We start from the raw sequence: 26,666 nt of genomic DNA on the forward strand, positions 1-26,666 counted from the left end.
ATCCAAAATATATAAAGAACTCAAGAAATTAAACACCACCAAACCAAATAACCCAATAGAGAAATGGGGCTCAGAACTAAACAGAGAATTCTCAACAGAGGAATATCAAATGGCTGAGAAACACTTAAAGAAATGCTCGACCTCCTTAGTCATCAGAGAAATGCAAATCAAAATGACACTGAGATTCCATCTTACACCCATCAGAATGGCTAAGATCAATAACTCAACTGACACCACATGCTGGCGAGGATGTGGAGAAAGAGGAACACTCCTTCATTGCTGGTGGGAATGCAAACTAGTACAACCACTTTGGAAAGCTCTCTGGGGCTTTCTCAGAAAAATGGGAATAGGGCTTCCTCAAGACCCAGCTATCCCACTCCTTGGAATATACCCAGAAGATGCACTACCACACAACAGGGACATATGCTCAACCATGTTCATAGCTGCCTTATTCATAATAGCCAGAACATGGAAACAGCCTAAGTGTCCATCGGTAGAAGAATGGATAAAGAAACTGTGGTACATTTACACTATGGAATACTACTCAGCTATTAAAAACAAGGAATTCCCAAAATTTGTGGACAAATGGATTGAACTAGAAATTATCATAATGAGTGAGTTCACCCAGAAGCAAAAAGAGTTAAATGGTATATACTCACTTATATCGAGACACTAGTCCAAGGGGTATATCCCCATGAAAAACTTTACCTACCAGGAAAGTGGGTCAGAGGGGAGGACATCCTATTGAGACTTTAGGTGTGAGAAGCCTGGGAGAATGAGGAAATAGAAGGATCCAGGGGGTCCTGGAAAACTACAGGCAGATCTGGGCCCTGGGGTCCTCCTCAAACTATGGCACCAGCCAAGGAAAATATAGGCAGTAAACTTCAAACCCCTACCCAGACTAGCCAATGGACAGGACATTCTCCACTGTTAAGTGGAGAAGGAGATCTGACTTTCACACAAACTCTGGTGCCCCATATTTGACCATGTCCCTTGGAGGGGGACGCCTGGTGACACTCAGAAGAAGGATAATAGGTCACCAAGAAGAGACTGGATACCCTATGAGCATATACAGGGGGAGGAAGTCCCCCTCAGTCACAGACATAGGGGAGGGGAATAGGGGGGGAAGCGGGAGGGAGGGAGGAATGGGAGGGTACAAGGGATGGGCTAACAACTGAGATGTAATATGAATAAATTAATAATAAAAAAGGGAAAAAAACAAAAAACGGACCTAGTAGTATAAAATTCTAATGTTTGGGAAATCTGGGGTATATTTAACAATTTATTTTATTATCACCACAATTTTCTATAAATTGACATTTTTCCCAAAATGAAAATTTTACTTAGATACATTCCAGGTAACCCAAAATTAAGTCAGAAACCTGCAGCAGAAGAATTTTTAAAAACTTAAAAATTAAGTGAAAAGCAAAAATCAAAATGTGGAAGTATTCAAAACATGTCAATGATTACTATAAATGGTCTAAACTCATTTATTAAAATAATGATGAGCAGAATTTATTGCTATAAGAATATGACCCATCAATAAGCTGTCTACAAGAAACTCATCTCAAATATAATGATGTAGGTAGGTTAAAAGTGAGAGGAGATAAAAGATGTACTTGACAGGCACTAATTAAAGGAAAATGAGCATAACTTTTTAAATATCAGACAAAGATGATGTTAGAATAACAAAAATTAGCAGAGATCGAGCAAGGCATTAAGTGCTGACAAAAGGATTAATTCACTAGGAAGATGAAACAATGCTAAATATGTTTGTACTAAACACAAGGACTTCAATTACATAAATTTTAAAACACTGACATAATTAGAAACAGATTTTAGTGAGAAACTTTTCAACATTTCTTTCTCAGTAATAGAAATGATAGGCAGAACATTGACCAGTACATGAAAGAATCACTCAACAAGAAGGAGAACATGATGTGGCCAACGAACCACTGGGCAAAATGTTCTCGTTTTGTCCACAGGCAGAATTCTGCCTAAAAGGGGACAAGCTTGGATGCAGGCAGAGTCGATGGCCAAGCTCTGCCAAGAGAGGGTAAGCAAGTCCTCAATAGTTCCTGCCTCACCAATAGGTCTGTCAGATATATTGAACCAGAAGGCTGAAAACATGTTCCAATGTTATAGAGAGTTTTGGGTGACTATTCAGGTAGCAAACTGTCTCTGTCATCTTCTCATTTGGGAAGCTGCTAACCTGTACTTCCTATCTACTCAGGTAATTAATTTTATTCCTCCTCAAGTCTCTGATGGGGTTGAAGACCAGATAGTTTAGTTTTACAATTAAGCTTAGTTGTTTAGGATTTAAGATGTTTTTAGGTCTAGAAAGATGTTTTAAGTTGATAAAGATAAGATATAAGAGATATTGATTTACATTCAGAATTTTAGACTCACCAAGATAGGAAAGATGTTTTCTTCAAGGCTGTCAAATACAAATAGCCAAAACACTAAGAATGTAACAGTTATATAATTCCTGATTGTTTTGTGGCTCTTCTTGCTGTAGGTAGTTTATTGTATATATATATATATATATATGTGTGTGTGTGTGTGTAATAATATGATTATAAATATATATGAAAACCGAGATAGATTTGAACAACTTTCCACAAAAAAAAATTGTTTAAAAGGCTTAAAAGGAGAAAAACCCTGGACCTAGGTCCCCTACACATATATAGCTAATAGGTAGTGTGGTCTTCATGTGGGTCCCCTAGCAATTGAAGCGGGGCCTGTCTCTGACACAGACTCTGTTCCCTTAACTGGGCCGCCTTGTCTGGTCTCAGTGGAATAGGGTGCACTTAGTCCTGATGCAACTCGACACGCCAGGTGTGTTTGTAAGGGGGGGGGCTCCCCTTTCTGAGAAGAAGGGGAAGGGGGAAAGGGGAAGAGGGGGAAAGGGTAGGAATGAGAGGAGAGGAGGGAATGGGCTTCAATAGGGATGTAAATAAATACAAAGAATTATATTTTTTTTTTCAAAAAGGAGACCATGCTTGTTACTGAAACTGTAGCTAACTGCCCAGTGCTAGTGAAGTCCTGGTTGTTAGAGGAGAAACAGTAACCACTAATTTGCTCCACCAGCATATTCCCTCCAGCAATCTATAAACATTGTCTTCATCCCTCATCAAGGAAACTTCTTTTTGCAACAGACAGTGACCATTACAAAAAAAAAAAAAAAAACAAAAAAACAAAAACCCACAGCCAATCAATGTCAAGTTGTGGAGCGCAGTCCCAATGGATATATCTATACAACAGTCCCACAACTCAAGTTCCAGGAACATTGCAGAAGAGGGAGTGGAAAGATTATATGAGCCAAAGGATTAGCGAGCTGGCTGTGAGATTTTTGACTCCTAGTAACATCAGAATCTACACTCATGAAGTCCCACCAACATGACTGCCCAAACATGAGCTGAAGAAGGAGAATACCCACAAACATGTCAGGCTGCCTGGGGAAATGCCCAGAAGCCCTTAAGCCAATACAAAGAACTATAGACACCAGAGGAAAGCTGGAAGGAGAGGTAGCCTTCTCCAGGGTCGGCCCTGAAAACATATATACAAATAATATTTTATTAGCTCAATGGGTTATATTTTGGAATATATGCATATGCAAATCTATATGCATACAGTAACAATTGATTCAGAAAAGGTCATGAATTTGAAGGAGAGTGAGGAGTGAGTGGGACGACTTGGTGGGAGGACACGGAAGGGAAAGACATAGCAACAAAAATACAATCTCAAAACCAAACAAATGAAAGGAACTGAATAATAACACCAATCAACTGCCATTTATAGAAAATTTTATCCAACAACAGCAGAATGCACACCAAATTTTCAGGTGACAATGAAATAGTCACCACAATACAAAGCATACAACAAGTCTTAACAATTTAGAAAGAATTGAAATGATGCAGTGCATAGTCTTCGGCCATAAGGAATCAAACTAGAAAGCAGTATTAGACAAGCAAAAAGGAAAGGTCCAAACACCAGGAAGACTCTGCTTTTAACCCTGTACATTTAAACAATCTGTGGATCAAAGAAACAGTATGTGAGAAAAATTTAAAACATTTGAACTGAACAAAAGAATACTACCATACCATGAAATTCATGCTAAGTATATATAAACTGTTTAAAGAAAAATTCATAGTCCAAACTCTTTATAGTAAATAAGAAAAAATGCTGCAAATAATAACAAATAATGACTATCATAATGAATTAACAAAAGAAGAACAAAATCAGCTCCAATTAAGCAGAGGGAATGAAACAATGAAAAATAGAAACCAATGAAATATAAAACAAATAACAGAGAAAAATCAATCAAACAAAAAATGGGTACTTTGAAAAGATCAATAGAATTGATAAATTTCTATTGAGAGGAGAGAGTGAACACAAATCTTCAGTGTCAGGAAGAGAGAATACTACTACAGATCTTTCAAACACTAGTAAGATAATAAAGGAATGAGATGGACAATTCTATGCGCAAGAATTTGGCAAGCTAGATGAAATGGATCAAGTCCTTATAAATCACAAGTAAGAAAAATTCACTCAAGATGAAGTAAATAATCTAAAGAAGTCATTCAGTTACTAAATTAATTACATTTTAGTTCAATTCCTTCCATAAACTAAACCTCCAGACAGGTGATAAATTCTGCCTAATACTTAAAGAAATGTCATCAGTTCTAGAAAACAGTAAAAGATGAAGCTCTTCTCAGCTCATTTTCTGAGGTCAACAACATTTTCCTGATACTAAAACCAGACAAAATGATCACAAGACAGAAGGCTACATATTAATACGTCTCATGAACATACATAAAATCCCAAGTGGAACACTAGAAAGTTGAATCCATCAAATAATAAAAATTCAAATCAACCCAGTGGGGTCTATCCTAGAAATGCAAAAGTCAAAAAGTGAATACCTATAATTCACAACATTGGCATTTTAAATGAAGAAAAAGACAAGACCATCTAATCGTTTTCCTGACCAACTGATGCCTGAAAAGCAGATGATAAAACATGATGTCCACTCATGATTTAAAAACACAAACATTACAAATACAGGAAATACACTAAAAACAGAATGCTGCTTCCTCAGCCCGATAAAGCACATGTACAAAATCTTACTGTTTTTCCCCCCCGGCCTGAAAAAATTATTTTTATTTTGTTAATTTATTCATATTACATCTCAATGGTTATCCCATCCCTTGTATCCTCCCATTCCTCCCTCCCCCATTTTCCCCTTACTCCCCTCCCCTATGACTGTGACTGAGGGAGACCTCCTCCCCCTGTATATGCTCATAGGGTATCAAGTCTCTTCTTGGTAGCCTGTTATCCTTCCTCTCAGTGCCACCAGGCCTCCCCATCAAGGGGACGTGGTCAAATATGGGGCACCAGAGTTCGTGTGAAAGTCAGACCCCACTCTCCACTCAACTGTGGAGAATGTCCTGTCCATTGGGTAGATCTGGGTAGGGGTTTGAAGTTTACTGCCTGTATTGTCAAAGTAGAAGGATCCAGAGGGTCCTAGAAACCTACAAGAAGAACATTATGATAGGCAGATTTGGGCCCAGGGGTCCCTCTCAAATCTTACTGTTAATACAATATTCAATGGCAAGGAATGAGATCCTTTCTCCCTGTGATGAGAAAAGAAGAGTGATCAAAATTGTCCTTCTAATTTGGTAGTGGTGACTTGGGCCCTTTAGTTAAGGAAAAGAAATCAAATGCATATAGACTGGAAAGGAAGACATAAAATTGTCCCCTTATAGGCTATGTTTGTCTATATAGTATATGCTAAGGAACCTACAAAAAAGAGGCAACCCGAAATATACTCACAAAACTAGTGAGTTTAGCAAGTTCACTGATATAAGTTAAATGTATGTACTCACAGACAATTGAAAACAGCAGCACAATTTAGAATAGTTCCCAAAGAGTGAACCACTTACTAGTAATGAAATGTGTAAAGGATCAATACAATGAAAACTACATAACAGAGAGGGGAAAAATAGAAGCAGTCTTTTGAAAAGTGGAGAAAAGTGGCTTCTTATGGGAGAGTGGCATACTGTACGTGGTGGTTTGAATAGGAATGGCCCTCAAAGGACCATAGGGAGTGGTGCTATTAGGAGGTGTGGCTTTGTTGGAGGGAGTGCGTCACTATGGAGGTGGGCTGTGAAGTTTCATATGCTCAAGCTACGCCCAGTGTGTCGCACAGTCTTCACTTCTGCTGCCTGTGGATCAAGATATAGAACTCTCAGCTTTTTCTCCAGCACCATGTCTGGCTGTATTTGGCCATGCTTTCCACCATGGTGACAATGGCCTAAGCCTCTGAACTGTAAGGCAGCCCCAATGAAATGTTTTCCTTTATGAGAGTTGCCATGGTTATGTGTCTCTTCACAGCAACAGAAACCCTAACTAAGACACCATGGTCATGCATTGTTGCAGTTCCACACAATACACTCTTGCCAAAATGATTTATAGGTGTAATGTAATAACCAATCAAGAAGCTAGGAGGATTTATGTGCATGTCGACAAGTGGTTTCTACAATTTATATGGAGAGGCAAAAGAACCAGAAGACCAAAAACAAATTGGAAAAATAATAAAGAATAAATAAAACACACTACTTGATTTTAAGACATATTCCATAGCTAGGGGGCCTCCATCTCTAGTTGAGGAGCTCTAGGCAGTTAATGGCTCCCGGCGAAAGGGTGTCATTTTTCTTCAGTGATGTGGCCACTGATACACTTCCCATGATCCAATTAACAACCTCATAAACTTGCACATACAGGTAACTCGAATTAAACTCAGTAGGTTATATGCAACAACAACAATAATAATAACAATAATAATTATAATAGGAATGTAGGAGAAGGACTTACAAGGATAAAGCATTCTTGAGGAAGTAGTAGGAGAATAAGGGAAGAGAGAATTGTGTGTGTGTGTGTGTGTGTGTGTGTGTGTATGAAATTTTCAAAGAATAACTAAGAACTTTTAAAAAACAGTTTTATGCACGAAGGTGGAGGCGCAGCTGATTTTTGATGAGGTTCCAATCAGTGAGCACTGGTCTAATTTGGCATTGTTACTTTCATGGGATCCTCAGTCCTCTTGTTGTGGGGTCTGTGAAAGAGGTAACTCTCCCCCCACTGGCCATTTAGAATCTCTGGCCTTCTGGGCCCAGCCAATAGAGAAAGACGGACTCCGCAAGACTTACCCACTCAATGGGGTTTCCCATCACTAATGGATAGGTCAGCTTTTCTTCATCTATAGGTGAGAAAAGTAGGAGTGTAGAACTGTGGCTGTGTTCCAAGTATAGTTCCAAGAATAGTTGGTAGCAGAAGTTCAGCTTTTGGCTGTTGGCCTGACATGCATGGGAAATGTCCAGGTCAGACGTCCACCTTCAATTTCTTGTTTCCTTTAGTAATCCTAGATTTCTAGAGATTCCAGAGGCTTTCCCTCATGAGCCTGGTCAGCTGTGCAGTGGTGGTAGCGCAAGAAGTTCATACTCTCTGATACGTTGCCTCCCTTGCCTACTGCCTGTAAGTTTGGGCCTTCCATTGACCAGGAAAGGAAGGAAGTCAACAGAGGCAGCCAGGCACAACGGCAGACCAAGGCAAGATGCCTAACCACATGAGGTACTCATTGGCAGGTGTGCTCAGTCTAGGGTACTGATTGGAACACAACTGGGGGCTTGCACTATTGTTAATAGGTGTTTCGTGATGATCAAGTTGATATGGGCTCATTTGCATGCCCTCTTGGATTCATGTGTTGACGTTCTTACCTCCTGTACTGGGTAGTGTCTGTGGCAACTCAGACACAAGCTAGAGTCATTTGGGAAAAAAGACCTTCAATAGAGAAAATGCCCGTGCTCTTGCTTGTAGAGCAGTTTCTTAATTGGTGATTGATAGGAGAGCACCCGGCCCAGAACATTTTCTCTCCAGATGTCTCCACCCCCAGCATTTTTCCATCCTGCTTGCTACCTCTGCCCTGCAGGGACTGTCATAGATAACGCTTATGTTGCCAGGGATCTTACTAAAAGGGGCCTTCCCTCACAATTAGCAGCAGATTCCTGATAGCCACGGGGTGAGGATTGGAGGTTTTTGGGGTTCCCGAGCCTTCTCTGCTCTCCTTTAGAGCCATCCACTTTGGCCTGTGGGTACACCTGCCTGGCACTTCCTGGAGAAGAGGTGGGGGCTGTTTTTAGCACGTGCACCCTTTCTTCTACTTCTTCTGTCTTTCTCCATAAATAAGCAAAGGCAGTTCCTTCAACACCAGGAGCAAAGAAGAGGGAGGGGGGGAGAGAAATGAAAGGCTCAAAGAGTGTTACACATAGCAGTGGGCGTATTTTATGGAAAGCAGCCGACAATCAGTGTTTGCAGACGCCTTTTATTTTATATTATTTCCTCATCTGTTCAGCTTTCTTGGGCGGGAGCCAGAACGTTAATCTTCTCAGCCAAAGTCGGCCTTTTATCTGTCAGGTTCACAACGAAACGGAGACACTGGGTTTCTCAGGCCACAAGCAAGCAGACCCTCAGCACACCAGCCCAGGGTCAGTGGCTGGGTTAGCACCCTCCATGGGACCTCGTTCCGAGCCTCTCATAGTGGGGCTTTGGATTAAGAGTGGCTATAATTCTTTGGCCGACCGCCAGTGAGCTCCAGGGACCCTCCTGTCTCTTCCTTGTCTGTTCTTCCTAGAGCTGGGATTATAAGCACACGCAACTACACCCAGCTTTTTAAAACTTGGTTCCAGAGATAGAATTCAGGCCCTCCTGTCCTTCTCCCCCACCCAACTCCACCACCGGGAATTGATTACAGTAAGCAATCATGGAAATAGAAACAGGTGCCACTGTGATTTCCCAGGTTAGCTCATCAAAGCAATATAGCTTCGACTTTGCTCCCTCTCTGGGGACACTCACCTCAGGAACCTTGGGTGTCATATGAGAAACCCAGCTGTCCCCAAGCTACCCTGCTGTGGGCTGTGTGAAAAGACTGAAACCAGAGCCCCTTCTGTGACAGCCCCAGATGTGTGAGTCTTGTCATTTGAGAAACGGTCCCCTAGCTATATGTTGCTCACCTAAAACCCTCTAAACAAACTGTCTGAGACCACAAGGAAAAGCCACTTCTCTGAGTTCAATCCCCTCAGAAAAGGAAGAGCTAACGACAACAATGATGAACCCTGTGCCACCTCATCCTGTCTTGGAGTCATGTATTGTAAAGCCAGGTACTATTATAATGAGTCCTCTAGTCTGATACTGTCGCCTGCAAAACACACCTGTACAAAGTAGACCCTTTCTGCTATACAAATCAACCTTGGGCCATTTACCTCAGGCCAATAGGCTTAGATTCCAGCTGTTTCTCCACACATGTTGTCTTGGTTCACTCATTCAAACTTCCTGAGCCTTAGTTTTCATGTCTACAAAATGGGGATGATAAAAGTCAGCAACATTCACACAGAGGGTAGCCAGTCAAGTGCTATAGGGGAAGTAGCTGGCTCAGTGACCTGGCATACAAGAACTATCAAGATGTCTTTGTAGGACACCTCCGTCCCAACCAGGTGGCAGAAAAAGACAAAGTAGTCATATCACTGCCACATACATGCAAACTCAAACGGCCCTGTGCAACTGTGACAGGAAGCGCCTTCTTACTCTGATGATCTGTGATACTTACCTAGGGTCAGCCAGTGACACTGTGCAGATCCAGAGATGAGTTCCAGTGTAGGAAGCTGAAGGCTTCCCCAATCTACGTTACTTCTTAATCAATTTGAGGGCCTGTGTGGTCAACTCAGAGTTTGGGGGTTTCTTAGAATACAGCGGGCCTGGGGTGTAGCATACACACATTTCTGGGCTTTTATTGCCAGCAAAATACACATACATCGCCCCCCTGCCACACACAGAGAGAGAGAGAGAGAGAGAGAGAGAGAGAGAGAGAGAGAGAGAGAGAGAGAGAGAGAGAGAGAGAGAGGCACAGGCACACACACATAGGCACAGGCACACACACAAACAGGCACTCATGTCCCCACATACACACCCTTAATTTTAAGCTGAGCCAGATGCCTCATGCCTATAACCCAAGCACTTGTGACGTTGAGGCACAAGGATTGCCATGGGTTCAAGGCTAGTCTAGGCACATAGTGAGACCATGCTACAGAAAGCTACAATACAAATTTCCAGTGGGCTAGAATTTCAGAATCTTCTAAGCATCGCTGTCAGGCTGCCCAACCTCTGACCCAGCAGGACTCAATAGTGTATTTGAGGGTCAAGCACAATTGCAAACGGGTTCTTCAGGAGGGAATGAGGCATGCTAATTTTATGGCATGCCCCATGATGACCACACTGTGCTCGTGCCTAGAAGTCTAGGCAAAACACTCGGCACCAAGCCCTCAGCTCTTCTGGAGGCTTCTCCCTTTCTTACAATATGGCTGCTGCTAATAAAGACGTAAATGCTGCCAAGCACTTATTACAGTAATATTATCTTTATATTATCCCAGCATTACCAGGCTGTGCATAGGGCTGGGGAGGCGGGAGAACCTCTTCGGTGCTGTCAGTAATCGGAGGAAGGCAGTTTAGTTTAATGATAATGACTTACACTTACATAGCTGCCCTCATCCCAGAGGACCCTGGAGCACTTTACAAATACACTCTCACTCTGAGCCTTTCTAACAAACCTGAGCCACAGCACTGCTTATAAATAAAATATATTCTGAGTGCCTCTATATACTGCAAATGTGTGATATAAATATGTATAAATGTAACAAATATGATTTTTGCGTGTTACATTTATAATATTCACAAAAATCGAGACCCATCATGGGGGTACAGCTACAAAAGAGATGCATAAGATGCAGAAGTCCAATAAATACCCATACTGGGCAGCCATTTAGAGCAGGTGCCAGCCTGGGGCTCTTAAAAGCTAAAGAAAACACTCATGGTCTACATTCTTTGGGGTCATTTTTTTTTTTTTTTTTAACCAAGAAGGTCATTCTCAGGTCAGGTCCATTCGACCAGGCTCAGCCCAGGGTCCAGCAAAATCAGATATAAATGTCCCTGGTAACTCACCAAGTTGCTTCCAATGCCAAGGTGCTGTGTGATCATGGACAAAGGAGAAGACACCTCCAGCTCTCAGCATGGACAGCTAGCTAGGGTAACTTATGCAATTTCTCCTAATCGTTCAAGGCTGTTCTATATTAGCCCTGATTGGTCACATAAGAAGTCAGACTACTCTGAGAATGCCATGTTCTAAATAAGCCCAGGCTCAATAGACACTCTGGTTAGGTTAGTTCAGGCTTTGGGCATATGAGGTAACAAAACTTCAGATGATCACAGCTCTGGACTCTGAGTCTCTTCCAGTGTTTACGTCCCTCTAGTTGAAGTTCTAGACATTGTGGAATAGAAATAAGCCTGCATCTTGCTCTGCAGAATATGGGCTTGAGAAGACAGTCATTCCTCATTACTACATTGACAATATGTTATGTAATAAGAGTAATCATAAAAATAGAGCCATACTCCTAATCCATGAGCTAGCAGAGGAAACTCTGCTTTACTCTATGGTGAATAACTTGAAAGTCACATGACCAAGGGCATGCATAGGAAGGTGTCAGGGAGACTTACTACTCTCCAAGTACATGATGCGAGTCCCACTGTCAGTGGCCCTATGTTATAATTTTTTGAAACTTAAAGTGGGGATAAGCATGTGACGGAGGGTCAAGAGTTGTTGCCTAGCTAGATGCACACAGAGATAGATAGATAGAGAGGGATGAAGATGTCCTGACTGTGTTACTTTGGTAAGTTGCATAACATATACATACATACACACACACACACACACACACACACACACACACACACAGATATATATATATATATATATATATATATCAGATTAGCACACCATTCAAGGAGATGCTCAGGGCATGTTAATTATCAATGTCCTTTATAACCTATTCCTCTGTATCCTTTTCCTGCCTCATCCTATTCTCCCCTTTCTCCTCACTGTACATTAGTGGAGCCATTTCTGTCACCTAGCCTAGTTCCTCGCTGCCAGTTAGTATCTTCTAATACCTTAGCTGACATGATGTCTCCTTGAGTCAACTCAACAGACACTAACCCTTGGCTGGGGGAACTAGTCTTTTCAAAGCACCTTCCTCTCAGTTCCTTTCTTTGGCCTCTTCTAGCACTTTCTGAAATGGTGTCTTGCTCAACTTAGCCTCAAGAGAGAAAGTGAGGCATTGAAGGTGGTGCCTTATTTTCCTTTACCTTTCCCTCTCAAACAACTACTGAATCCTACTGTGCTCCATACAGTCTATCTTGGACCTATCTATAGCTTTCCACCTTCGTGGCATGATTGGTTGCAGCCACCATCATTGCTGACCAGGGCATAGCCGTGGTCCTCCATTGCCTTTATCCTTTGCTTTTACTTTCTAGTTTCTTTACACGCAGCTTTCAGAACAATTTCCACCTCCCTACCTAAAATCTGCCAGTGATTACTTCAATTCCTGTTGCACCCTCACTTTACTCCTTAGTAATCAAGATCTTTTCTATCCCAGATCCCTTACACTTGCCCCTACTACTGATCAAAATGACTTGCTCATCCAAGAAGAGTTCTCATCCTTCATTCTTCAGCTTAGTGTCATATCTGGAAAGTGGCATCTCCTCACTGCCCCCGTGTAAATCAAGTCCCTTAGTACCTTTGACATACTTTTCTATCCCCTTGTAATACCACAATGTATAGTTAAATGCTTCATAATTAAACGTCTGATTCCCCCATGAGTCTGGGAAGGGAAGAACTCACAGCCTGGCATATCATTGCCCCGCCTCCAACTCTCTATTAAGTACTATAGGAAGCAAATGAAGTCCTGAGTGAATGTGTATCATTTGACATAGACACAGGTATGCCAAGGACGCCAATGCTTTAGCCCTGGGTCTGAGTACAAATGTTGACAGTATGTGCAGAAAATGTCCACTGTCGCTTTCTCATGCGGATGTTTATGTTCTGAAGACTATTCTGCTACAAAGCTCTGCCTCCTTGTTTCTCTGTATGTAATATCTTGCCTCCTCAGTTGTATGGAAGAACCTTACTTCTCTATTCAACTCAATATAATAAATATGCTGAGTTTCCAGGGTGCTGTGGTTTCTCCATCCAAGAGCCCAGATTATCTAATCCAAGCTTTTCTCTATGTCCTTTCTTCATCCTCTCACTGCCCCAGTTAGGTCAAACCTGGGTTTCTGTGTACGGGTGTGTGTGTGGGGGGTGTAAAGATAGAGACTCACCATGGTTTCCTGTTTGAAGCAACTAAAACTATATCATCCAGGGTAGTAGGCTCTGCGATGTCCCATTCAGATCCCCACTCAAAGAAGGATGTGCTGCTCAGTTGTGGCTAGGAGTATCCCTATACAGCCCTCAGAGCTCAACCCCTTAAGGGTAGGTCTCAGCTGCTGAGTGATAACAAAGGGCACACTCTCCCAGGCTAGCTTCCTCTCAGAACTCAGATAAGGTACAAAAGTCTGGCCATCTTGACTCAGCTCTTTGTTTTTAATGATTGCAATCCATCTAAACTCAGGGGTCCTCCAATTTGATCATGTTGGAGAAGTTGTTAAGACACATCTTGCTTAGCCCTATGTTGGAGAATCTTGTTCAGTAGGGCTGAGGTGGGGATTGGGGACATCTTCAACATGTTCCTGGTAATGCTGATGTTGCTGCCCAGGGATCACATTATGAGAGTCAACACACAAATTACAATGGTTCTACTTATATGTTTTTAACTTAACTATGTAATGGTGCTGGTTTATTTGTTTGTTTGCTTGTTTTGTTGTCAACTTAACACAAACTAGAGTCACCTGGGAAGAGAGGACCTTCATTGAAAAGATGCCTCCATAAAACAGTCTGTAAACAAATCTGTAGAGTGACTTCTTGATTAATGACTAATGTAGAAGGGCCCAGCCCACTGTGAGTAGTACCACCTCTAGGCAGTTGGTCCTAGGTTCTATAAGAAAGCAGATTGAAGAAGCCATGCAGATCAGGCTGGTAAACAATATTCCTCCATAGCCTCTGCTTCAGTTCCTGCCTCCAGGTTCCTGCCCAGAGAGTTTCTGCCCTGACTTTCATGGATGATGGACCACACGCTATAGGATGGAATAAACCCTCTCCTCCCCAGGTTGCTTTTGGTCAGCATTTTAGCACAGCAACAGAAACTAAACTAGAATACTAAAGATGCATTAAAAAAAAAAACCCAAACAAACAAAACAAAAAACTAAACAGAACAAAAAAACTTCAAAATTTGAACTTTGACCTTTCCCTGAGCTAACATTATGTGGTATGACATTCCTTACTTCAGACAATGACATTGGGGCATAGCTCCCAGTCAGTCCTATAGTAAGAGGGAAAGATAGCTAAGACTCTCTTCTTCACTAAGCTGGGGTGTGTGGTAGGTAGGTTAGAGCTGCTAACTGTCTTTTAAGACAATGGGATTATTGGGACATAACTTCATTGTAAATTGAGGAAATTCTGCATGGAGAGCTGCAACACAGGCGGAAATAGTCATCTTCCTTTCTGTTCCAATCATTCTAGTCCTTTGGGCTCGATGTTCCACAAGTTCCTTTTCACCTTGGCATGTCCATTTAATTACGTTTTAATTCTCTGAATGAGGTGGAGCTTGAGTGGACACTTGGGAAGTAGCAAGAAGCTGGTAGGGCTGAACACAGAAATATGGTTGCTATTTCCCCAGGGTTGCCCCAAGTTTTCCATCCACCCAGGGCTTGGCTTCTGATTTTGGTCTGCTCCCAGCCTTGCCACCTCTGGGAGCTCTCCTTGCTCACAAAGCCACTTCCTCGGGCATGTGTGTAGTAGGGACTCTGGGCAAAGCCAGGCACTGTTTTAATCTACTCTCCACGCCCCTTAAGTGGAAGTCTTGAGCAGCGCACCACAAGAAAACAGCCACGAGGTGGGCTGGGGCTCTGAGAACTAATTGAAGAGTGACTCCTCTGTGAGGCGTTAATACCTTGCAAAGAAGTGAATCTACTGGCACTTTTTTTTTTTTTTAGAGTTTAATAAAAATATATATGCACCGTGAGAAAATCAGAGCAATGATTCCTTGCACCTTTGTTCTAAGAAGCCCAAAGCACTCCTCATATATTCTCATATTCATTATCCTATTTTCTTCACGTTTCTCATTAATTTTTTTTCTGAGGTGATATATTAATATGAAATTCTAAATCACATTAAGGATACCACGAACCAAACTTGTTCCCTTCACCCTAACCCCACCTTTCTCTTCTCCCTTTTCCATCCATCATCCTCGTCCCTCTCCCCAGCTGAGGGGAGGTCAAATCAGCAGCTGGTAGGCAGCTGACGGCAGGGGCAGGGTGTGTGTGTGTCGGGGGCGGGGGGGGGGTGGGGGGGTAGATGATTAGAGCAAGGCAGGTGTCAAAGCGCTGCTGTGCCCGTGGGCAGCTTTCCCAGGCCAATTGCCAGGGCTCAAGCCCCTTTCCCAGGGCTACTTGATCAAACCAGGGCTCGGAGGCGGGTCAGGGAGAGGAAGCTGCTCCCCCCCCCCCGACCCCACCCCACCCCAGCGCTCCCTCCCTCGTGCAAGAGGGAAAGAATCAGGCTCATTACCGATATTATCATGCTGCACTTCATATTTCAAAGAGCTTTATAATCGCTAATTAGTTATTGCCAGAGAATATGGAAATGGCGCCTTGCTAGAAAAGCACAGGATGGGAAGCCAGAGTTCTGGAAGCAGGTCAGCCTAAGGCTAGTTGCCTGGCCTGGCTGGCACTCAGGACTTGTGGCCATCCATAGGCATGCAAGGCACAAGGGTTGTCATCTCACAGCCACTGTCATTCTGTAGGTTCTGGACTCAATCCAAACTGTATTCTCAGCCAGAATAATCAAAGACAATGCAATACTTCCTCTTCCCAGTGTACTTTGCTTCATTCTTACTTTATTTTTGTTATTTTACTTTATCTTATTTATTCTTATGTTTATGTTTATATCTGTATGAACGTACACACCTGGAGGCCAGAGGACATTTTTTTCAGGAACTGTTTGGCTCAATCTTTTCACCCTGGGTTCCAGGGATCGAACTCAGCTCCTTGGGCCTGTCGGAAAAGTGCCTCCTTTACCAGCTGAGCCATCTTATGGATGCTATGCTTCATTCATGCCTTGATAGGCAAATTGGTCTTGGGTTTCATTCCAAGGGGATGCTTGTGTGCAAAGCAGAGGAACAGCCCTTCTAGAAGCTTCCTAAAGACCTCATGAACTCATGGTCAAGCTCTGAATTCCCTTAAGAGAGAAGAGGAACAAAGAACATATGTTTACCAAGGATCACCTCAGGCTCCTTAGAATTCCAGTATAATTTCCCTCAAAAGCTGGAGTGGGATGGGGACAAGAAAGCAGCCATTCTGGGAGCTGAATTTGCTAGCTTTGAGGAGTACTGTCCTTCCCAGGCTGCAGGCAGGGACACTTGTTAATGGGGATTGAGAAAATGCACTCCCCCAAAAAAAATCCAACCACAGTACAGGTGGTGATGGCAAATCCTTCCTCCTAGGAAAGGTCAGAAGTAGGGGCATCATGCCTTAGGAAACATTCCTGGCTACTTCAGAAACTCAGCGAGTGGTCAGTCATGTCAACTACAGATGGCCCTAGCCTTCGGTTCTTTCTGGAAATGGGGCCTGGGCTAAATATTCCGTGGTCTGATTCTACTTTCCACCCATCCCTACTGCAATTTCGATGCTGAAGCTGAGCAACAATAAAGAACTAGAGACATGCATGTGCACCTCTCTCTGTGTGGTGTCGCACGCCTTTAATCCCAGTACTCAGGGAGACAGAGGCAGGCGGATCTGTGTGAGTTCGAGGCCAGCCTGGTCTACAAAGCGAGTCCAGGACTGCCAAGGCTATACAGAGAAACCCTGTCTCAGAAAAAAAAGTCTGTATCCAACAAAACTCAGTCTTTGGACTAAAGACAGCTCTTTCCTCTGTTTTCGGTGGGCTACCTCTCTGAAGCTACTCTGTGAGTGAGATGGGTGTGCTTTGCTGTTGTAACATTGTAGGCGGAGAAGGAGCCTCATATTTCCTTTGTAGGTGGCGTCCTTCACTATGATGGCATAGCTCACCCTAAGCCAAGGGATCTAGTACCTCGTCCAGCCTGGTCAGCAAGGTCAGGGACAGCGGTGAGGAGTTGAGGTGCACAGAGAAGCTTTTGCAAAACAGCATGTGTATAGTACAAGGCTTCCCAGCTCCTAGCAACCAGTCCTTTCCATCTTACCTTCTCTCTGGTTCATGCTGAGTCAGCTGGCAAGGAAGAGCAGCAGTTCTCAGCCTGTGGCAATAGGCAAACCCCTATTGCCAAAAACATTTACAGTACTGTTCCTAACCAACAATGTTCTTCTGTTTCCAAGGTCCCCCCAAATCAAAGAGGATGGGTGTGGGACATCTGCCATCCCTTGTGATTTCTGAGGCCAAATGGCCTCCCACTCCACTCCCACAGGCTACCTAGAACCATAGCACATTTCTGCTTCCAATGTCCTTCAGTTTTCTGCCTTCCTTTTCAAACTGCCCACTTCTAGACACTTCAAACAGACAAAACACTGCTGTATTATGATGGTGACCCAGAACCTTCTTTTCTGTGCTGAATGCAATGGGAAAAGAATGAGAGGCCATGAAGCTGGGGTGGGCAGACCACATAGCCATTCACCTGTCTGGCTCCAACTGTCTACCAGCTGTATCATGTTCCCTACAGAGCGCTGTGCAAAGGGTCCTAATGAAAGACTTGATCCATTGAAATCTCTTCTGGCTTTGTTGGAAGAAAAACTGTGTAGGCATACTCACATGAAGATGCTCACGCTCACATGCACACTTACATAAGGCATGCTCAAGAACATAATGCTATCTCACATACAGGCACACTCTTATGCACACTTGACTTGTATTTTGACTGTGTCCTCAGCTTTTAGGTTTGACTTCCATCCCAATTTTATCAATGCAAACTGAGTCAAGACTGAAAAGAAAGATGAGACTGTACCAATTTCCCCCAACAAATAACTCCTTTTATCATAGATGTCTAGATGAGATGGAATGTGGGAAGGTGTCAGTCTTGGCTTTGCTCAGAGGAAACGTGAAGGACATGACCTTTCTTTAAAGCCAAACGTTACAGTGGCTGTAGGTTATATTGTCACCACAGGGATAGGAAGAGTAGGTAGAAAAGGTGAAAAGAGTGGTGCGTGCATGGCCTGAGAGCAGTTATTTCCAAGGACAAATGACAAGAAGAGAAAAATACACCAATTTCTTCATGTTTGTAGATAAACCCCTTTCTGTTGGTTTGCTCAGACCCTCCAGGCATGACCAGAGACATGGCAACTGGTAGGTCCAAGGCTCACTCATACAGGACAGAGGCCCAAAAATGCCAGCTCTGTGGCTATGCATAGGGTTGCCTCCATAGCTATTCTTGAGAAAGTGATCTCTTCTCCCCCATTTCATGAGCCTCTCGGAGAATCCTGCAGAATAAATACCCAAGCAGAGAGAGGTCACTGTCTGTATGCAGTTAGAGTTAAGGACTCAGATGCTGAGGGCAGACTTCCTGCTTTTTGAATGTGGACTCTACAAAGTGCCATCTGTGTGACTTCATTTCACCAAGCCCTGCTTTCCTTCTGGGTAAAATGAGAAAACAAGGTATAATGCCATTTATAAACACTGCAAGTGTATTCTTGCCTTTCATGGGGAAAATATGCATGAAAAAGGGAAATCCTATGGTCTGGCATTCAACAGCATTCTCACAGGGATGTCCTGCCTGAGAAACCAGTCCCAGGGCTCACTCTCTCCCTGGCGGCACAGCTTCCTTCTCTTTGCTTGTTTCACAAGGAAGTTCCCAATCCCTAACTCAGCCTTCTTCTTGTCCCCTACCCGTCTGTTCTTCTCATTTCTTCACTTCTTTCTTTTCTCCTCTGTTGTGGAAGTTTTGGGTTATATGTAAACATATTTTTTTTGTTTTAACCCCTGGTGTAGGATATGAAGGGGGCTGCTCCAGTTTGTCCACAGCTGATAACTGCCTCATGAGAGGGCACGTGATCCTTGTCAACTGGGAACTACCTCATGTAGGGGCGTGGTCTTTGCCACTGGAGATAAAAGCCACACCCAGAGAGAGAGACTGAGGTCCCTGAGAAAGAAGGCAGCTGCTGGTGCTTGCCCCCTGCTGCTCCTGGTTGCTGTTGATGCAGTTTAATGAGAAGTCGGAGATCTCCTGAAATAAAGATTGGGCTTGTTTCAAAGAACCCAACAACCCTAAACAGCAGGAAGTTGTTAAGAAAAACTACACCCCCCTCTCCTCACTAACTTTCTTTCTCTCCTACCTGGTGTTGGGGTGTTAGAAAGGATTGGGGTGGAAAAGGGAGAGAGAGCTTTAAGGAACCCAAAATAAAAATAAATTTTAAAAGTACGCCAACTCTCCTCCCCTTCTATCTTCCAGGTCTTTGGACCTTTCCCACTTGCCCTTTTGCTCTCCCTCTCTGGTCCTGAGGAGCAACAGCAATCACTCAAAGCCCTTATTGCCATAAACCCTCATCTCAGCAGAGAGCACCAGCAACAACATGTGAGCCAAAGGACCCATCTGGAGTCCTCACTCCTTTTCTTACTAACTACATACCCCTCAAGTGGGTCATGGCAGTCAGTTTTCTTTTTTCTTTTCTTGTTTTGTTTTGTTTTTTTGTTTCCTTTTTTTATTAATTTTTTCTTGTTACATCTCAATGATTATCCCATCCCTTGTATCCTCCCATTCTTCCCTCCCTCCCATTTTCCCCTTATTCCCCTGCCCTATGACTGTTCCTCAGGGGGATTACCTCCCGCTGTATGTGCTCATAGGGTATCAAGTCTCTTCTTGGCTACCTGCTGTCCTTCCTCTGAGTGCCACCAGGCCTCCCCATCCAGGGGACATGGTCAAATGTGAGGCACCAGAGTACGTGAGAAAGTCATATCCCACTCTCCACTCAACTGTGGAGAATGTTCTGACCATTGGCTCTGACAAATGGGAATAACAACATCTGCCAACCCTCTGCCCCAGGTGTGTTTTGGGAAGACATGGAGTGTCTATGAAAATGCTGTTCAGGCTGCAAAGCACCAAGTAAACCATACCCCACAGACCTTCATTCTCTTTGTGTCCCTGCTCTGTTGAGTTATATTTTCAAAGTGAGACACTCACCCCATTCCTGGGTGCCTAGCGAGTACCCAGATAGCACCACGGCAGAAAATGCAAAGCATGGTGGCTCTTAAAGCTCTACTGACCCTGGGGTCAGATTTTTGTCTGACTCAGAAATGCCGGCTTTATTCTTTTAATAATTTATTTTTATCTTATGTGCATTGGTGTTTTGCCTGCATGTATGTCTGTGTGAGAGTGTCAGATATTGGAGCTACAGACAGTTGTGTGCTGTCATGTGGATGCTGGGAATTGAACCCAGGTGCTCTGGAAGACCAGCCAGTACTCTTAACCACTGAACCATCTCTCCAGCCCCCAAATGTAAGCTTTAAACGGGAAGACTAATTAGCTAACTTCTTTTGCCTTATGCTTCCATAGGCTTCCTTGGGCCTGTTCTCATGGGAGAAAAACGCAAGAATGTGCAGGTGCCTCTAAAAGGTATGCTCTCTCAGGACATATGAATGTTTCTCTGGAGGATATGAAAGTCCTTTGGGGTTTTGTAGGGGTATGGGGGATGGTAGGGACATCTTCTGTGTTTAACTTGAACCCTAACATCTCTACACCAGCTCAACACCTTTTCTAGGTGAATAATTCTTCCCTGTTGACGTGTTTCTCTTTATATGCAGAGCAGACACCCTGAACATCAAGTCCTCAGAGACCCTATGCTAGAAAGAGTACACAGAGTCCTGAGCTCTCAGAGGCACATTTCCCTCATCTATACAATGGGGCCAGTGGCTCCTTTGACTTCCATGGTGGCTCTGCCTACCAATAGTGCCAGCTAAGTCACAAGAAAGCCACCCTCAAGCTGTTATAATGCAGAGATGGAAGCTCTTGGTAGAGATGCAAGCGGACTTTGAGTTTGTTCAGTTTCTATCAGGGAACCAGGAAATGAAATTCAGAAGAGAGAAGATCACCAAAGAAGGGAGAGAAAGAACTAGGGAGGGAAGTAAGTAGTAGGAAGACCACAGGGCATCCTTGGACTTGTGACACAAAGAGAACCTAAGGGGTCAGACTCCCAGACATAGCTGTTCAAGGGCCAGTTGCATGCGCTCTAGGCATCAAGGTTTACTATGTATAGGCGGCAGCAGACCCTTCCTCCTTCAGCCGTTCTGTGAAGCTAGTTGCCCTGTGGCTCTTCCTAAGAACCTGAAATGACTCACCTCCCATTTCAGCCTCTCTAATCTCCCATCAGGCTCCTTCTCTTCACCTTGCCCCAAGACTGCCACTCAGAGGCAAATCCTGGTACCACTTCCTGCTCCACACAGACTATGGAATCCTGGTGCCTCCAGACCACTCACTCAGGTGGCAGTGAAGGGCGTGGACTATTGTCTGGATTCACCAGCCCACACCTTGAGGTGACAGACTCTCTTCTCCCAAGCCCTTAGGAGCACACTGCAGCAGCTTCCCTGTTGCTAATTGGGCCAGGAGAGGTTTATCTGGGGGCAAAAGCAAGAGTAATGGGTGTGTGTGTGTGTGTGTGTGTGTGTGTGTGTGTGTGTGTGTGTGTGTGTGCGTGTGTGTGTGTGTAAAGATCAAGAAACATGAAGGGAATAGGAAGGCAGAAGATGAAATGAAGCAGAGAGGGAATGTGAAGGTGAAGATGAAAGGAAGTGGGAGGAAAAGATGACAATGGAAGGAAAACGAAGGTGGGGGAAGGGACTGGCAGCAAAGGAAGGAAGGGAATAGGGGAAAGGGAGGAGACAGTGTTCTGTTCTCTGTGACTCTAGTGCCACTCCCTCCTCACAGTTCCATGAAGAATTTTGTAAGAAAGAAGCCATAAGAAAGTGAACATAGGAAAGGGGGCAGAGGGGAGGGAGAGTCTGGAGAGAAAGCCAAGCACACGAGAGACTTCTGAAGCATACGTTACACCCTGGGATTTGGAAGGAGCAAAACACAAAAATTGTGACCCTCTGTGGGTCTGGCCTGGTCTGTGAGAGAACCCGGAAGTACAGATTCAAAGCTCATTCTTGTCTCTTCTGCCTTGGATGCTCACTAGCTGGTGGCAATCTGTGCTTAGCAGTAGATGCCATGTTTATAAAAATGGGGATAATGTAAATTCATGCTTTACAGCGATGTAAAAGGTAAATTAAGTGAGGCAAACAACAACAAAAAAAAATATGCCCGTGGGAGATGCAGCTGCTGTCCTGTCTCTCAGCTGCTAAACACTGGTCCACATTTGCCCGGGATGGGATGAGAGCTCCCTTGTCCCTAAACATTTGATAAATTACCACCCTTGCCCTTTGAACTACTTGCAATAACAGACTACGAAGGAGTGTGTGTGTGTGTGTGTGTGTGTGTGTGTGTGTGTGTGTAATAAAACCACATTCTTTGTCTGGAGAGAGGCAGCTGTGTGGTACCTGCACACTTTAATATTGTCCCTTCCTAGGACTCTGCTTTTAGGAACCCCATCTAAAGCAGAACAATTTGAATAAGTTGAGAGCAAGAATAGGCTTGCATTTGTGAACTGGGTCTCCTAGTGACAGGACGACCGCACATAGCTCTGGCTTTACCAAAAGGAGCCACGGTAAGTGTGTGTGTGTGTGTATGCTTCAGGCAGGTGTCCTAGGCCGGGCTCAGTACTCCAAGAAGAATGGACTTAAAGAGAAACTTGAGTAGGAGTCCAGTGAAAACAGGTTGTGTGGGGTGTTCCCCATGGCTCTCTGTGGTTTCCTGGGCTACCAAGCACACACAGCTCTTGCAAATGAGGCTGGCACTGTCCCTCAGACATTGCAAAATGACGAGTAAAAAACGTACAGAGGATGAGGAAGCAAGGGGGAAGAGATGGCTGCTGATCTGGGAAGCATGTGAGAATAGCAGAATTTGAGACTCCCGTAAAGATTGAGAAGGAGCCAGGGCACAGTTGAATGGGGGATGTGCCTGCAAACGCTTCCATTTTGCGTGCAATTAGTCTAGGGATGCCCTAATTTGCATAAGGTTCATAAATTTGCATAAAATTGCTGGAGGCCTTAACCACCAGTACAGAAAATAAAATAACATGAATCAATTAGTGGGCCTGGCTGCAACGGAAGCAAATATGGTCTGAGGGAATCTCCTTCCTATAACTGAAATCATATTGCATTGGTAGAAGGGCAACAGCCAGAGAGGGTCTTAGGAGGAGAGCCCTGTTCTCCCCTGCCCAAGGAGGGACTGGCCATCTAGAAAAGGAGTGCAATCAGATGGACTGCGAATATGGAGAGGTGTGACATGGAGGCGTAAGCCAGCAGGTGTATAGAGGTCATGGCTGATGGAAGAAGCAAGTGGGGTCAGCCACAAGGATGAATGTCTGGAGAAAGTCAGCAGTGTGGTCCCCGCATTTCAAACCCATTTTCCTCTGGCCTGAGCTCACACACTTTCCTTCATTTTAGCCTTCTCAGTATCATCTTAGGAAACCTGGGAAGGAAGCCCACTGCGGAGATGAAGAAGCAGAATTGGAGAGCTGTTACAGTTGTGCCCAGTAGACCACTGGCAAATGTCAGAGAGGGGCCTGGCCAGTGCCAGAGACTCCTAGCAATCTCCCAAGGAGCCTGGCGCTAGGCATCCGGCAGGACCTGAATAAATATTTATTTAAGAAATGACTGATGATTGTGGAGATGAGCTCTGAGAGGAGGTGAAGGTTAAACTGAGGACGCCATGGCAGTGCTTAAAGAAAACAGGTTAAAAGTGAACCACAGGATGCAATTTCCTTTAAGAAAAAAAAAGTGCCCAATTGGTCATCCCAGGAGTCTGGGGACACGTAAAGATGTAACTCAGGCATGATGCTTTGGCCCCATTAGAATTTCTGTGGGAGGGGCTTTTACCCTGTCCTCTCTGCTTGCCCACCTTTAGAGCTTTGCCATACTTTTCCACAGACCCAATTTTCAATTCAATTATGGTCTGGAACCTGCAGTCCTTGGTGAGTCAGCGTGGCCCTGGCTGACGAGGAGGCTGAGCTGGGGAGCCAGCTCTTATCTCTCATTTCCAACCACTCACCAGCTGATGAATCACCAATTTCTCTTTCCTTCTCTCTCCTTCTCTTTTGCATTGACCCTGCTGGTTTATAAGGACTCTCAGGGTCTTTTTTTTTTTTGTCCCTGCTCTCTCCCTGAACCTCCTCCTCCCCCAGAGTCACTGTTAATGAATCAAATTGCCCTTCGACTTGAATTATGGGGGGAACGCATCCTCACCTACTACTAGCAGTAGATGGGGTGGCTGCCCCCAGACCCGCACTAGCCTTGTCGCAATGACTCAGAGTGGATGTTTATTTTTGAATCTCGCATTCTTTAGCTGAGAAAATGGACTACCGATGGGAAACAATTACCTACCACTTACCCCACAGGGCTGATGGGAGCAGATGGCACGTGCGACAGAGAAGCAGCACAGTGCATTAATGTCATCAGCAACGATCACAGCCATAATGAGTCCCCATGATGGGGGACTGAAAACTAGAGAGAAGAGAGAGCAACAGCTGGGCACTTCTTCAGCCAGATCTGGGCACAGCCACCCAAATGGCTTGTCCCAGTTTCCTTAACAGGCAGAGGGTGATGGGAAGCTGTAAGGATTACCATCCCCACCTAAAAGCCCACAACTTTGGCTTTCAACCCTACCTATTATCTGGGAGCTGCTTGGCAGCCAGCATGTGGCTATTCATTGTTTACCTGTGCCCACTGAGTGGCTTTCTTCTGCTCTGTTTGAATAAAGCAAAGCTTGGGTGTATGCATGGGAGGGGTGTGTGTGTGTGTGTGTGTGTGTGTGTGTGTGTGTGTGTGTGTGTGTGTGTGTAGCCACAGAATAACTCTGCTAACTTGGCCCAAAAGGAAGGGCAAAGGAGACTCAAAGTAAAGACCAGAAAGCTAGAAGTAAGGCCAGAAGCCACATTTCATGATTCAGTGACCTTGGATGCTTTGGTACAGGAGACTGCAAAGACAAATCGACGGGTCAATTTCTTAGCTATAGAAAAGGACAAAGAGGAAAGTCTTAACTCAGGCCTGCATTCTTGATACTTTGAGGGATTTGGGCAGGAAAGGAAGAGCCATTCCTCTTCACAGTATTCCCCTCTTCAGCTTGTATCACAACCATAATTGTGCTGCCTACCCCCACGCCTTAAAGCATGGGGCAATCATGGAATCTCATTCTGAGCCCTACGCCATAGCCATAATCACTAGGTTTGGGCAGGCGGATCCTTAATTGATAAGGTTTCGAGACAGAATTTGGCACTGGAGTTGGCCGTCTCTGAATTTAGAGGCCCATGGCAACTACCCGTAGTTCGCTTACGTGGCTTCCAGAAAAGGTCATAGGACCTATAACTTCTATGACTTTTTCCTCAAGGGTCACAGAAACTTGAGTTCCCTGAAAGGCAAGTTAATGGAGTGTCAGGAATATGAGCAGTTCCTGGGCCACCTTTCCAATTTTCTGAAGCAGAATTCTCGGCACCTGGGATGCTGCTGTGATCCAAAGAAGCTCATCTCTATGTTTTCACTACAGCACTTATGGTTTCTAATGGTTCACGGGGAAGAGGCAGGTTTATCTTACTAATCCTAACACAATTTTTTTTTGGTGTATGCCTATCTATGAGTAACATGTGGGCATCTGAAAATGTGCAGCCAGGTTAAACAGAATTCAGTAATTTAGAGTTTTGGCATGAAGTGTCCCCTCTGCAGGCTGACGTACTAAAGGGTTGGTCCTCAGCTACTGGTACTGTTTTGAGAGGTTCTGGAAAGTATCAAGAGAAGCAAGGGTTAACTAAAGAAAGCAGATTGATTGGGACACGTGTTATCATGTCCTAGGTCTCCTCAAGCCTCTCAGTTTGCTTTCTAGCAATGAAGAGTTAAGCATCTCTGCTTCACCATGCCCACCCCCCCCCCACCAATCATGGATCAAACCCTTTGAAATCGTGAGCAGAAGAATGTCTCTGCTTCAGTTGCCCATGCAAGGCTTCTGTCACAGCAAAACTAGAAACCCAGTACCCATTCGAAATGAGTTGCTTCACTTTCAGAAGCAGCAATGGCATGCTTCTTTCAAAACATAAGGTCATAGGATGCCAACGTTACAAACAAACACGGAAAAGAGATGGTGCATAGCTTCTGGATCTGTCAGAGAAGGAACCTGAGGGTCAGAGGGGATGAGTGTGCAGTCACAAGGTTTATGATGCCCTAACACCCAGTCTCCGGAGAGCGCGACACGTTGCCTATTAAATTATATATACTTTCTTCCATCATTATGTGCTCCTAGTTTATGTTATGATACAGTTGTTGCTGTTTGACACACACAAGGATGATGCTTAGCAAGAACAGCAGTACTTTTATAGTCCTGTATTTGTCAGTCTTGGTAAATGCTCAGAGCTCCTAAGCACACTTGGGCCTTGGTGTGGCTTCTGTCTCATCCACTCTTCTGAAACTTCTCTCTGCAAATATCTATTTGTTGCTCCATTCAAAAGGCACTCGCCAGACCTCATTGACTTAACACTTTGGCAGCATTTGACACTACCGACCCCATCTCTTTGCCTGAACGCTCTGGCTT

General features: G+C 44.1%; 1 pseudogene; it reads left to right on the top strand.

Moving 5' to 3' along the window:
- The first annotated feature begins 18,324 nt into the window (after window positions 1-18,324).
- Window positions 18,325-26,666, top strand: part of LOC127184731 (pre-mRNA-splicing factor ISY1 homolog) — a 67,543-nt pseudogene continuing 59,201 nt past the window's right edge.

Source organism: Acomys russatus, chromosome X (genome assembly GCF_903995435.1).
Source record: "Acomys russatus chromosome X, mAcoRus1.1, whole genome shotgun sequence".
NCBI classification, from domain to species: domain Eukaryota; kingdom Metazoa; phylum Chordata; class Mammalia; order Rodentia; family Muridae; genus Acomys; species Acomys russatus.